The sequence below is a fragment of the Parambassis ranga genome, chromosome 2 (genome assembly GCF_900634625.1).
Source record: "Parambassis ranga chromosome 2, fParRan2.1, whole genome shotgun sequence".
NCBI classification, from domain to species: domain Eukaryota; kingdom Metazoa; phylum Chordata; class Actinopteri; family Ambassidae; genus Parambassis; species Parambassis ranga.
The window spans coordinates 33,559,310-33,572,109 of record NC_041023.1 but is presented as its reverse complement, the minus strand read 5'-3'; the positions used below and the strand labels follow the sequence as shown (position 1 = coordinate 33,572,109).

Here is a 12,800-nt window from a genome sequence, read left to right as displayed (position 1 = left end):
GATGATAATTGGCTAACAGATATACCAGCGCTCAGGAGCTAATTAAAGCGTATCATAATCACCTGTCAACTTCACTGCTGTTGTCGGTGCGGCACAGAGACGTTTCATTAGAAACCTAAAAATAGATTTCCCCTGTGCTCCGACACCTCACTCCTCACCTTTTCTTCTCATCAAAGTGTGCGAGAGCCGACTATATTCATGTTTCCCCCCCAGCACTTATTGGCTGCAACTAATCCGAGGTGGGAATTTTTGGGTTTCCGATCACATAGACAGAAGGAAGTGCACAGAGGCTGTCACCAAAGAAGGCCTTTAGAGTCACAACTGAGATAGAGCCAGGAAACATGGCTGGATAACTTTTATATATCACCTTGTTTGCTGCTCCAGTCTCCACAGCTGTGCGGCTCAGACACAAATTCTCTCCTTGTTCATTTCTGCTCACTTTATTAGTCTATTTAGCTTTACAATGAACAAGGCTGCTGCCGCCTTGAGAGCTGTGTGCGTAAATATCACAATGTTTTGATTGGCAATCTCCACTCTGTGCTTCTGCTGCTAAGTGTTTATATATTTAACTTCATGTTGAGTTGAGTAGGCACATCTCCACGGCAAAGATTTAAAGCCAATTACAGTTTATACTGCTGACTCCTCTTAACTCCTCTTATTTCAGAGAAGGGGCATCCATACAGGTGCTGCTATCTGGATAATAATGATGATAAATGGCGTCCTACCACAATTCGTAATGTATTCTATGTGAGAAGTGGGCCCTGCTGTGAATAGCAGTTATGCTAACACAATTATTTGATTGTGTTTGTATTATTTATGCACACAGAAACACAACTTAAAGCTGCTCCAAACAAGACTAATCTCATCAGGTTCTCATTCCTGAACAAAAAAGTACATTTTCTATTAGAGAGAGAGAGAGAGAAGGTAATTCCACAGAAAGATAATCAGCCAGGTCACTGATGCTGGACTGTATTCGATAATAAAATGTACAGTCCCAAATGAATGCACTATAGATGAGGTGAAATCAGGTTTGTGCATCTGCATCTGATTCTGATCATTACTGCAGAGGGATTTGTCTGCATGTTTACACTGGCTGCTGCCACACAGTTATATTATTAAAACACCCACACAGTTTAACCCTCATGTGTTGTTCGGGACATTTTTGTCCTCTGAGAGAAATTTTTCTGTTTATTTTGGCCATAACTTTGTCAATATGTGGACAAATTGAATCATTTTTCCTCAATAAGCTTAATTTTACATAAATTTTGTTAATATGATTTTAAAATTTTTCATAGGTCAACGGTACACTGTGGGCAAATTTTACCCCCTAATGTGTTGTTCAGGGACAAAAACGTCCCCTAACTTTAACGGTTTTAAAAATATATTAGATAAATATTTTTTTGAAATTTTTTTGCATAGACCTTTTAATTAACTTCAGTTCTAATCAACAGTAGTGAAAAAATCATTTTCCCCCAGGATTTTAACCCTTTAATCACCAATTTTATAAGGGGTGGTGCTGAAAATTGAAAACAAAAAAACACAAAATGGCTCATTTTTAATAGAAAAGGTGAATGTGGACTGGATTCTTTTTAACCTTTGTTATAGTCTTGGTCATGTCAAACATCAGTAAAAAAATTGACTTTATTGCATTATTAGTTTTTGCACAGCACTGGATTTTCTTTTTTTCTCCCATTTTGTCCCATAGACTTACATTATAAACACACTTTTTTTGACTGCACAGCCATGGCACTAAATAATCATGCATTCTTGATTGTTGGTGGTTTACCCTGTTGGTAGGAGGTAACATTTGTGATTTTTACAGTTAACAACTTAATTACCATATTAACCCTTTACCTGCAGGCCTGTGCTCATGTAGTGTAGTTTCTGGCTTGTATATGGAGTTATAGGGAGTATTTTAGCACATAATTGTGTGTCTACACACTGTGTGTGTATGTTAGAGAGGAAGAGAGCCATTTGCACACTGTCAGGGAAGGAAAGTCAGGAAAATAAAGTTACTAAGTAAGTGAAGTGTACCTAATTCAGACGTACAACGGCGATGCATAAGCATGTAAAATGAAAACATCCAGGAGTTCTGGCGTCTGAAGTTGTGGATGGGTAAAATAGCTGTTTTTTTTTTTTTTAGCTTTCGGAAAACACGTCCTCCAGTAGAGTGACTTTACTTTTAGGTTAGTGTCTCAGTTGAGATCACTGAATTATTCTAAGTGAAGTCTATTTTTATAATGTATAATGTAAGTCTATGGGACAAAATGGGAGAAACAAAGAAAATCCAGTGCTGTGCAAAAACTAATAATGCAATAAAGTCAATTTTTTTACTGATGTTTGACATGACCAAGACTGTAACACAACATATCAAACACACGCAACATTATTTTGAATGAATGTGCAAGAGGTTTAGTATAATTTTGTATAATAAGTTCTATTATATGAGTAATATTAATGTAATAATAACATAATTTAATAATATAATATTAATATATAATATATAATATAATAAGGTTATAATAATGTTGATGTATAATAATGTTGCTCACACCCATGACTCTTCCAAAGCAGGACAACAACAATAGAGGATGAATTCTGTGTACCCTCCTATGGTTGTGTGAATAAGTGCAGGTTTTTGTTGGTCAGTGCAGGACTTGTCATTATGGTAGCCCAGAAAATTGTGGATAGCTTATTGCAGGTGGCAAATAGCCACTTGAGGCTAGCTCCAAAATTGACTTCATCTGCATAAATCTCAATGTTAAGTCTCAAACCCGCCCCTAAGAAATACATCTTAGAGTTATCTAACTCTATTATAGTAACAATTATTGAAACAAAATGCATCTGTATTGTTAATGTCAGGGGGTTTGTGAGACGGAGGACACAAATGCAGACTTAGGTGAAGGCAAACTCAGTGTTTAATTCAAGCTAGGTTCGGTACACAGGAGTTCAGTCCACGAGGCAGAGGTAATCCAAAAAGGCAAAGGCAAAAAGCAGTAGTCAAGTCCAATCCAAGTCACACACAAGAGCATCAAAAACTTACTCGAAAAGACGTAGGGATAATCACAAGAGCGGAAAGGCTACTTGGACGGCTGTGTCGCATGGAAGACTCACAAGACGAACTGGCAACAAGGGGCAGGAAACACACAGGCTTTATACACAGGAGGGCGGGAAGACAATTGGACACAGGTGAAGCACATTAGGGCGGAGCAGGTAATCACAGGTGGGGGAAGGGAGCACACATGAGGAAAACAGAACTGAAACACAGGGGGAAGATCGAGTTTCAAAATAAAACAGAAAGTGACTAGTAAAACTAGAACTAATACAAACAGAAAATGAACTACAAAATAAAAGACCTGGCTGAAACCATGACAGTTAAATGACGGTTGACACAGAGTCAGTTCAATACCCTTTTCATAAACTAAATTAAAAGCCAACTGCTACTGTATTTACCTTGAAAAACTGTGGAGACAGTGTGTTCTTTCTGAAACAGAGCACAATGTCTCTGCTGTTATCAAACTAGGACAAGAGAAAACGCCATTTAATATTCTGATGCATGTAAAATCAAAGGCTGTTATTCAGCTCTTTTCACACAACTGACAGCAGAGCTGAGGGACAGTAGAAAGGCTCAAACTTAGGTTGCCATGTCCTGTTATATCCCTCTTTATATCCCTAATGGAGCAATACAAATCGACACAAATGGTATGTAATAATAATCATTTTTTTGAGGCATTAGCGAGATGGCAGGAAGACAATAGAGCCAATTGAATTTAATCAAATCAAGCATCCTGACGCATTAGAAACTCTAATAGCATGAAATTATGACCCACAAAACTGAAATTAAATCACACAGAGCTTCCTGCTGACTCCCACACACCTGACTGGCTGTCAGGGATAAATATAAATTTTCATACATCATTTATTTATTATCCTCCATGTTGTTCTGCAGTCATTGAGCTGACACACTCCTCCACACTTACAGAGGGATTTGGCGTCTCGTGCAAGGACACCGAGGCTGTCACAGGGGTCAAACCTGCGTCCTTCCACTTACAGGGCACAGTCTATAGACACGAGGACGCACCGACACCACAATGTGATATTCATTTACTTTTTAAATGGGCTGACAAAAATGCTGCTTGCTGATTCGACCCACCATGGACCTTTATGTAGTTTTGACAGTTTTTTTTTTTTTGACTTTATTTCCTGCATGTCCTTCATACACAGGCTGACATCGGACAGAGTGCTCAGCTCAATCTGTCTAATCTTTGTTTTAACTTTCATGAAAAAAATCTCAATTGATTTGTGAATTTGAATTGAATTGATATATATATATATATATATATATATATATATATATATATATATATATATATATATATATATATACACACTGCTTTTGTTGCCTCAGAAGATAACCTGTTAGCTTAGCTTATCACAACAGCAGGGAAAAAAGCTTGTTTAAAGCATTGGAAAAATGTATGACTTCACACAAGACTGTGTCAATGTTTTCTCACTATGCATGCCAAATAATCAGATTTAGAAGTGCTGGTAGGAAAATGTTGCTAGCTAGAAATTCCCCCTTTCTCCTGTCTTTAGACATTAAAGTGTTAAAGGTAGGGTAGGAGATTTCATTCTGATGCACATTTTGTTAAATTAGTGTAACTTCTCTTTACAATCTGATAACAACTCATTTGTTCAACAGTTTCATGTTAAAACGAAGAATATTAATCATCTGTGGAAGCTATAAAATGCTAAAAACATCAGCCAATGCATAAATATTCATGTGACATTCTTGTAGCTCACACATTCAGGCGCAGTTGTTTTAAACTTTGGATATCATCTTTGTGTTGTCTAATGCGGCACAAACATGCTTATCTTTACTAAAATGTTTAGACTCAGCTCATTGGTAATTTATAAAGCCTCAGCTCTAACAGCAATTACAGGAAGGCAAACAATCGGCCGTTGTGTTATGAGATCTTAACTATAAAAAGAAAGGAGGCTGGATTTAGAGACGTACACTGTGATCTGCGTGGATGCTCCTATACCTGCCAATGGTGCCAAGCAATATTTGAGTGAGCGACAGACTGAAATAGCACACTGCATCATGAGACAGTGATGCATAGACACTTTGATCAAAGGAAAACTAAGGTTGAGACCATTTGGCTGTTGCGGTTTTGATGAGCGCGGCCTCTCAGATAGCATCTCGACGTGTCGTTACGGAAGGTCGTTCTGGTGGTTAACTCTCTGAAAGGGCACTCAGCGTCAGTGTCAGATAACAAGTGCTGATATTTGCTCGGCCTGCTCTTCTTTCGGCAAAATTTGCAATCAAGGCCTTCCTTGCTGCGGCTCTGTTCACACCACAGCTGGAAGACTCCCAATCAGTTCCTGTCCTTACATGTGAATCAGAGATTGCATTTTGTCATCGGGAGAGCTGTGTGCTGCCGCTTAGTGCAGCTTTGATCGAAACTCAACTGGAATCAGCTGATTAATGTGTGTCACCAACTACACAATGTAATTAAAAAAACAAAAATAAATCAATTTCTGAAAAAAGATTAACTGTGGATATTCCACAGAGCTGTCATACATGACATCCTAGGCTTGATATGAACAGCCATCCAGAAAGAAATAATCAGCAGTGCACATGAAGGCCTGAGGAGTGAGCAGAGCCACTTACACTCTCTTATGACAGAATATGGATTGTGAATTGCACGGCGGAGCAGCTTGGTCTTCGCTGCAGGCAGGCTGCTGCATAACGATTTGATTAGCAAGTCGTCAGGACAATGTGCTAAAGCAGGCCTCCTTTTATAGTGCTAAGTTCATACATCAACTTGAACACGGCCCTGACAGCTGTCTTGTCTTGTTTATGAAGTGAGCGGAGCAGGATTTGTGGCAGATGCTTCACAGAGCGCGTGACAAAGAGTGGGCAAACTCCCTTGTTTGGCTTGACAGGGTTGAGAGCTTCCCTCCTCAACTGTCAGAAGGGAACATCTGTGTTTTGGCGAATGAGCGATGTTTGTTCTGCGAGGGAGCAATCGGCTCCCTGCAGCCGTCCGAGGTGACAGACTCTGTCACGGTCCAAGTAAAGAGTGAGATAGAGATGGAGGGGAAGAGGGGAGGCGAGGGGTGTAATCCCTGTATCGAATCCAGCTGCGGAAACAGAGCAGGAAAGTCCGGCTTTTTATGATTTGGTAACACTCCCTTCCTCCCGCCCTGCAATCTCTGTGATACTGTGGATTACACACTTGCCTGGTGAGTCTTACTATGACTGAGAGAAACTGAATATTAAATCTCGCACTTTTAAAATGATTAATGCCATGAAAGTAAAACATTTTTCACTATGAAAGCTGCTTACAGGCCAGATATTTATGCAAAAATACACAAAGTGTCTGAAACAGGGAAAGAGAGAAAATTCTCCATCCAATCAAAAATGTTTCGCTTCACTTAGAGTAGGTTGACCTTCGTTACTGTTAAATGCTGAACAAAAGGAACAAACAGTGAGGGGAACGTTTCTCTGTCCTCAAGTTCAATCTGAGACGCACAAAAAAAACAGTCCTGGTTGATATTGTGGGTAATGTCATATCTAATAAAAATAATAATAATAATAATAATAATAGTAACATATAGACCCTTTAAGCACAGCTTTTTCTAGGCTTCCAGGGAGATGAGTCTTAGCAAGGACACCCAACCCCACGTCACATACATTACACATATTCCATGCATCAGCAGAGAGAGCCTCACTACCTATTATTAGGCACAGAAAGTACCTGATAATCATTATTTAATAGGTTGATTAAGTACTGGTTTCTATCACTTAATGTATTTACCCAAGATCTAGTTGAGTCATGAAATAGTCATCCCTATGGCACCCATCCATATCACTCTGTTACTCTAAACACAGGTAAAGTGGTGGTAAAGAGCTATGCTGTGATTTGCAGAAGCAGGAAGTTCATGCTGTACAGTACTCAGCACCCACCTGTCACTCAAAGAGGTCATGACCTTAATTATGCAAAAAGTCTTAATATAATTAAAAGAGTGAATTGTTTAAAAGAAAAAGAAAAAACCCTGTCTGGTTGACAATAGAAATGGAAACTGTTCCTTTGCCGGGTTGTAAACATCATATACTCACATCTGGAGGAATTGCAGACATAATGGGGACAATAGTGGCGCAGTGGTATAGCAGGCTTGTCTAGTAACCGGAAGGTTGGTGATTCGATCCCAACTCCTCCCTAGTCACTGTTGTGTGTTCTTTGGCAAGACACTTCACCCTAGCCTGTGGCGCGCCTTGCTAGTTATTGTATGACACTGCCGTAAAGAATTTCCCTCTGGGATTAATACAGTATCTAAAAAAAAAAAAAAATGCAAGGAGTTTTGTAATTTAGCTTATTATACTTGTTCAATTCTCAAATAACACCTCAACAACGACAGTGTTATCCAGGTTGGTAATGCTTAAAAATATAAAAACAGGATGCTTTATCCAGAGTGTCACCATTGAAACCTTAACTTTGCTGAAGGTGAGTTAAAGAACGTTTTTAGTTTAGTCTATATAACTATACATTTTTTACCTCATTTTGTCAATTTTTAGCAATTAGCGCTGCAAATACATTCTCCTCCAGCCTTCAGAGAGCAGGTGAAGAATTAATTCTCTATTTTTTTCCCTCCTTTGCAAACAACGTTCTGCTATTAATAGGCCAAGGTCGATAGAGTCCTTCACTCGCTAATGAAAAGTATTGTGGCTTTGTGTGAGTCTATCAAAGTAGAAAAATAAGTGACACAAATGGGACAACAATGAGAAAACAGGTCAGAATGATCTTGCAGGCGATGATTTTTCCACAGTGTGCAGCACTGTGTTAACAGTACTCTGAACCAAGACTGTGTGAGAATGTACCAGCTTTACATTCACACTGTCGTTGATCTTAAGCCTGTGCATACCAACATGGGGCACAGATCTGTAGGCATCAAGCTTGACACACGTGTCCCTGTCACAGTCACAGTATGTTTGTAAAAACGAACTACCCAATGTATTCTGGGAGTTTTTGCATTCACTGATCATGTACCTTTATCTGCATCTTCTGCACATTGTGTGATGATCGTGGTCGGATGTACATGGAACAGATGTTTGTCTTTACTCTTATTTAGCATGAGCCTTGTTGAGAGTGTGAGTCAGAGTCTGTTAGTAGTTTTTTTCCATTTACATAGAAAACAGTAGGAATGAGCTACAGTATTAAAACTCCCCTTGATATTTGTGAAAAGATCCACCTCTGGCACAAACTGCAGTTCCATAAATGACCACCTGAGGCTGGCTACAAAAGCGAGTCAATCCATAGAAGACCATAAAATGACCAAATTTACAGCAGGCATGAAGTGTTTACAGGGCTTGCTCTGCAAGATGGAAGGCCTTACTATTTATATCTACTTGGATCCTAATTTCAGAGACAGCCACAGTCTACACTTTAGGTGTTGTTTTGACAAGTCTAACTACCTGTAAGGCCAACAAATTTTCAAATCTGGCTATCACACAAGCATGTCCACACTCAATCAGCTTAATCTGGCTTGTTTGCGGTCCTCCAAATCACTAGGTGGCGCCTTGTAATATACAGAGTTCGTTCAGGCCGTGGTAGGACCGGTGTGCGGAAGTAGCACATCGCTAACCGGAAATAGCATGTCGCTAACCGGAAGTATCATGTCGCTAGCCGGATTCGCTATCTGCATTTGCGCTCAGACCTGAGCCACATTTGAGCCAATCTGGCTAGATCCACCTCCATGAGGTGGATTGAAATCAAGCTGGATATAGCCGGATTCGCAGTGTTCACACTCAGAATCAGGATATATCCAGATACGGCCCAAATCCTGCTCTAGCTGGATTGATTTCCCCAGTGTGAACGGGGTCTAAGAAGAGGAAAGCCCCAATATGGCTGCCAGGAGCATAAAGAAGGGCGCATAACCCGAAATGTTTGATGCACTGTTCAGTCTCACTGTCAGAGCAGGAGGGGAAAAAATGGTTGGGAAAGTGTCAAGTTTGGGGGTTGTTCTCTGTGTCTCTAGGCAACAGTATACCAAATGTTATTATTTCTCCACTGACAGCAATAAAATGAAGGCAGGCTCTGGCCAGAGCTGTCTTTGACCTGTCAAAACTACCTCTCTTCAGTGTTTAAAAAATATTAACTGAAAAAGGTTGTAAGGTAAAAAAACAAGGTGCACTAAAATCTGTTAGTTGCAGATTCTCTAGGTGTGTACATTACATAGAAGAGAAAGGGTCGACAGTATTACTGCAGCATGGAAAGCTTTTGTTTCTTGTGACTAAATTTAGGTGGGAATTTGCCCTGTCTGTTACAGTAAGATGTTTTCATCTTTGTGTCAGCCTTTTAAAAGCGACTGTTCCTCTGTCAGTGTGTCTGCTCACCAAGGTCAGGTCTCAAGTGGAGTCTTTTTTTTTTTTTTAAAGCATGCCGCTGCCATTTAATTTGTTTTTGTGGAGATGAAGGGGAATGTAAGGGCAGGACGAAACGGCCAGCAGAGTTTGGGTCAGAGACGAGGATTTCTTGCTTCCTTCAGTTTTTTTTTTTTTTAATAAATTTACCTTGTAAGGAAATCCAATGATCTACACCATGGCCGCACGATAGAGCCAACTCATAACAAAGGGATAAAAGTCCAATCTCAAGATAATTTCTAGCCCACATATCCAGGAGACGTACTGAGGTTGCACCGCGGCATTATTCTTCAATAAAGGTGTTCATTTGCATTTGAAAGTGTCCTCAAGTTGCAGTGCACAGATAGAAGAACTGTCTCTGCTGATGCTCCAGACAATCAGGATAATTACACATTTCATTTACGCCTTAGTTTATTAGTATTTGTCTTTTGCGTCTCTCTCATGTTTCATACCTGCAGCCATCATCTGCATGTGTTTCACTGGAAATCCATAAATTACACCTGCAATATTTTTAGACTAAACTTTTAACCATTGCAGATGTTTACAGAGTTTCTTCTAACGCTGTGACACAAAGTTCCAGCTGCCAAAGCTCCACTACACAAACATGCTACAACAAATAATAAAACCTGACAATTATTAGCAATTATTAGCAATTACTAGCAAGTAATGGAAGACAATTATTTGTCCTGTCAGCATATTTATTCATCATTCATACATTCCTTATGTTCAGAATGGATGAATTTGAATACTTCATTTAGTTTTATATTCATGTAATATCATTTTAGAATTAACCTGGCAGCTGATATGCCAGTTTTTTATTTTCTTTTTCCCCCCACAGCATTAAATGGCTGATGGCACCTGAAAATGTTGTGTTTATTATGTGTTTAATGTTATGAATTTGTTTGTTTTAAGATGATCTTTATAACACATTATCCTGTTTTGTAATGCCGGACCAGCCGTTTTTCATGCCAAATCCAACTGCTATTAAACGTAATCACATATGTTCTTTTATCAAGCAAATGTGATGTTTTTTATTTTCCGTGAGGACATTAAAACATTTGTTTGAGTAATTGAGTAATTATTAAAGACGTGAATGAATGAATGTGACTGTATTCTGATTGTAAATACAGTTGCTCCTATTTTATATTCTGTTACACCCCAATCCTGCAATTAACTTTCACTATAGTAAAAGTATTTGTCTAAACAAATGTCTGCTTTAATTAAGTGCTATTAATTAATTTAAATGTATTTTTTACAACAATGATATAATTGTTGTGCTGACTGTGTTAAAAAGTAATTGCCTGATTACTCCTCCAGCTGGTATGATGCAACATTATGGTTTATAATGTGCTTCTGCAACATTCACTCTGCTTTTGCTTCAGTTTAGTCTTCGGCTCTAAAACGCTCCATTAAGTTCTCACAGGCTCGTTGCTAACTTTGTGTGTCTGAAATTGTACAGAAGCTTTATCAGAGCTTTATCACCCACAACAGCTGCCTGCTGGGAGCTGTGAGACTCAACAAAAACAGTAAAACCCACCAGGGAGCTGATGGTAAAATCTTTGCAGGGCTGGGGAAAAATATCTCCATGCGACACTATTTCATCTATCAGTAAGACAAAAACATGTAAAAGTGCAGCTATAATCCAGGATTATTTCCTCTTATAGAGTTGTTCATGTTGCTTTCTTATATTAAAAAAAGGTTAAATAAGCAGGGAGAAGGCAGATCACAAACCTGTCCTACACAGCTGTACTAGCTCATCAAACAGTGTTTTTAACGTGTATCACACTATAAGGATTTTTTTGTATTTCTCTGAAGTTGCCAAGTGAAGGTCAAGATGTAAAATGGCCTCAAACTGTAACCAATCTTCGGTGATTCGCTCTGCCGAGCACACGCTGCTGAACCAATGACAACACAGCACATTCAGGGACAATGAGCTGTCATTTATGGAATTGCTACCTTAGACAGTGGCCAACAAATGATGCTGTGGCGCTCCACCCTGCACTCTGTCACCAGTGACCCTCTTTTCTCACACACACACACACACACACACACACTGGCCACCGTTTCAACCCGGCCTCCAGTTCTTCTGCTAGTCGGTGACTATAAATCTGTTGCTGTGAAGGTGAACATTAGCGCCCGCCGCTCAGATACAAGCACAATCTGAGGTCCATTTCAGAAAATACATCAACCTCACCATTACATGGTTATCACACTCAGGATTTCAGTGCATTTCTTTTCACAGGTCACTCCAGCTACCTTGAAGTCTCTGTTAGGTGTCATGTAGCTGGCAATGATGTTCATATGTCATACCGGTGCAAATCCTCCACTAAACTATGAAAGATCACTTGGGCCCATTTAGTTGTTTGATGTACTATTATTCTGCATGAGGATATGTGACCTGATGTTACCAAGTGTCCAGCATATACAGCAAAAGGTTGAAAAAATAGAGAGCCAAATAAAAAAAGCTTGTTTTAACTATGTAAAAAACCATCTGAACTTTCATACTTGTGAGATGGAGCAGGGTGTTGGTAAGGTCATTCTCATTTTTTTCCTTCTTTCTCCTATTCTAAAAATATCCCTTGCATAAAAACAAGTGCAGCTTGGCCAGCCAGCACCTCTAAAAAACACTAATTAAGCATAAAAAACATTTTACCAGAAGTTATATGATCAAACTTTTTCTTAGCATATCTGCCAGTGGCTAAGTTTGAAAACATGGGAGATTTTGTCTCTCTGAAAAATCTTCGCAAAATAAAAATTATGGTCAATGTTGCTGATGAACCTTCAACAGCGTGCTTGTGCTGGAAGCTCCCTTCTTTGTTGGCTTATATTTAGCTTTGCTTAAATGTGCAATTTACGTGTTTGGAACAGCTGACTTTACAGCCAGGACAGCAAAGGCCCTTGAAATGTAGAAATATTTAGAATATACATTAGTCTGAATGTTGTTATGATCTTGCAACTTAGTTAATAATAATACATGCATCAGCACCATTTGTAGTTGAAGCCTTGGCTATGTAAGAGATATGATGTGTTTGTATGTCTGTATGTTAGAGGGCACAGTAAACATCCTGTCTGCTTTACCACATCACTCCATTCTAATTCCCATTGGACACAGGGAGCTATAACAAAACCCTGATTAAAGGTCATGTTTGCTTTGCAAAAATAAACTTAATTACACAAATAATCTGAGATCCCCGATGAGGTTTAGTCAATCTATATGTCGATGTGGGAGGCAGATAAATAAGAGCAGTAAATAAGGCGTAAACGCAGCTTGTAACACTGTACGCTCTCGTCATACGATACCATGCCTCTTCCAGTAATTACTGTACCGGTCCTGCATCCCTGTTTGAAATCTGATCATTTTCTGTCAGGGATA

The 12,800-nt window shown here is 39.1% G+C and overlaps 1 protein-coding gene across 1 annotated transcript in view; it reads left to right on the top strand.

The window, feature by feature from the left end:
• The window catches only part of LOC114432709 (protein FAM19A2), a 67,028-nt gene that overhangs the window by 32,590 nt on the left and 21,638 nt on the right, over positions 1-12,800 (top strand). The window lies entirely within an intron of this gene.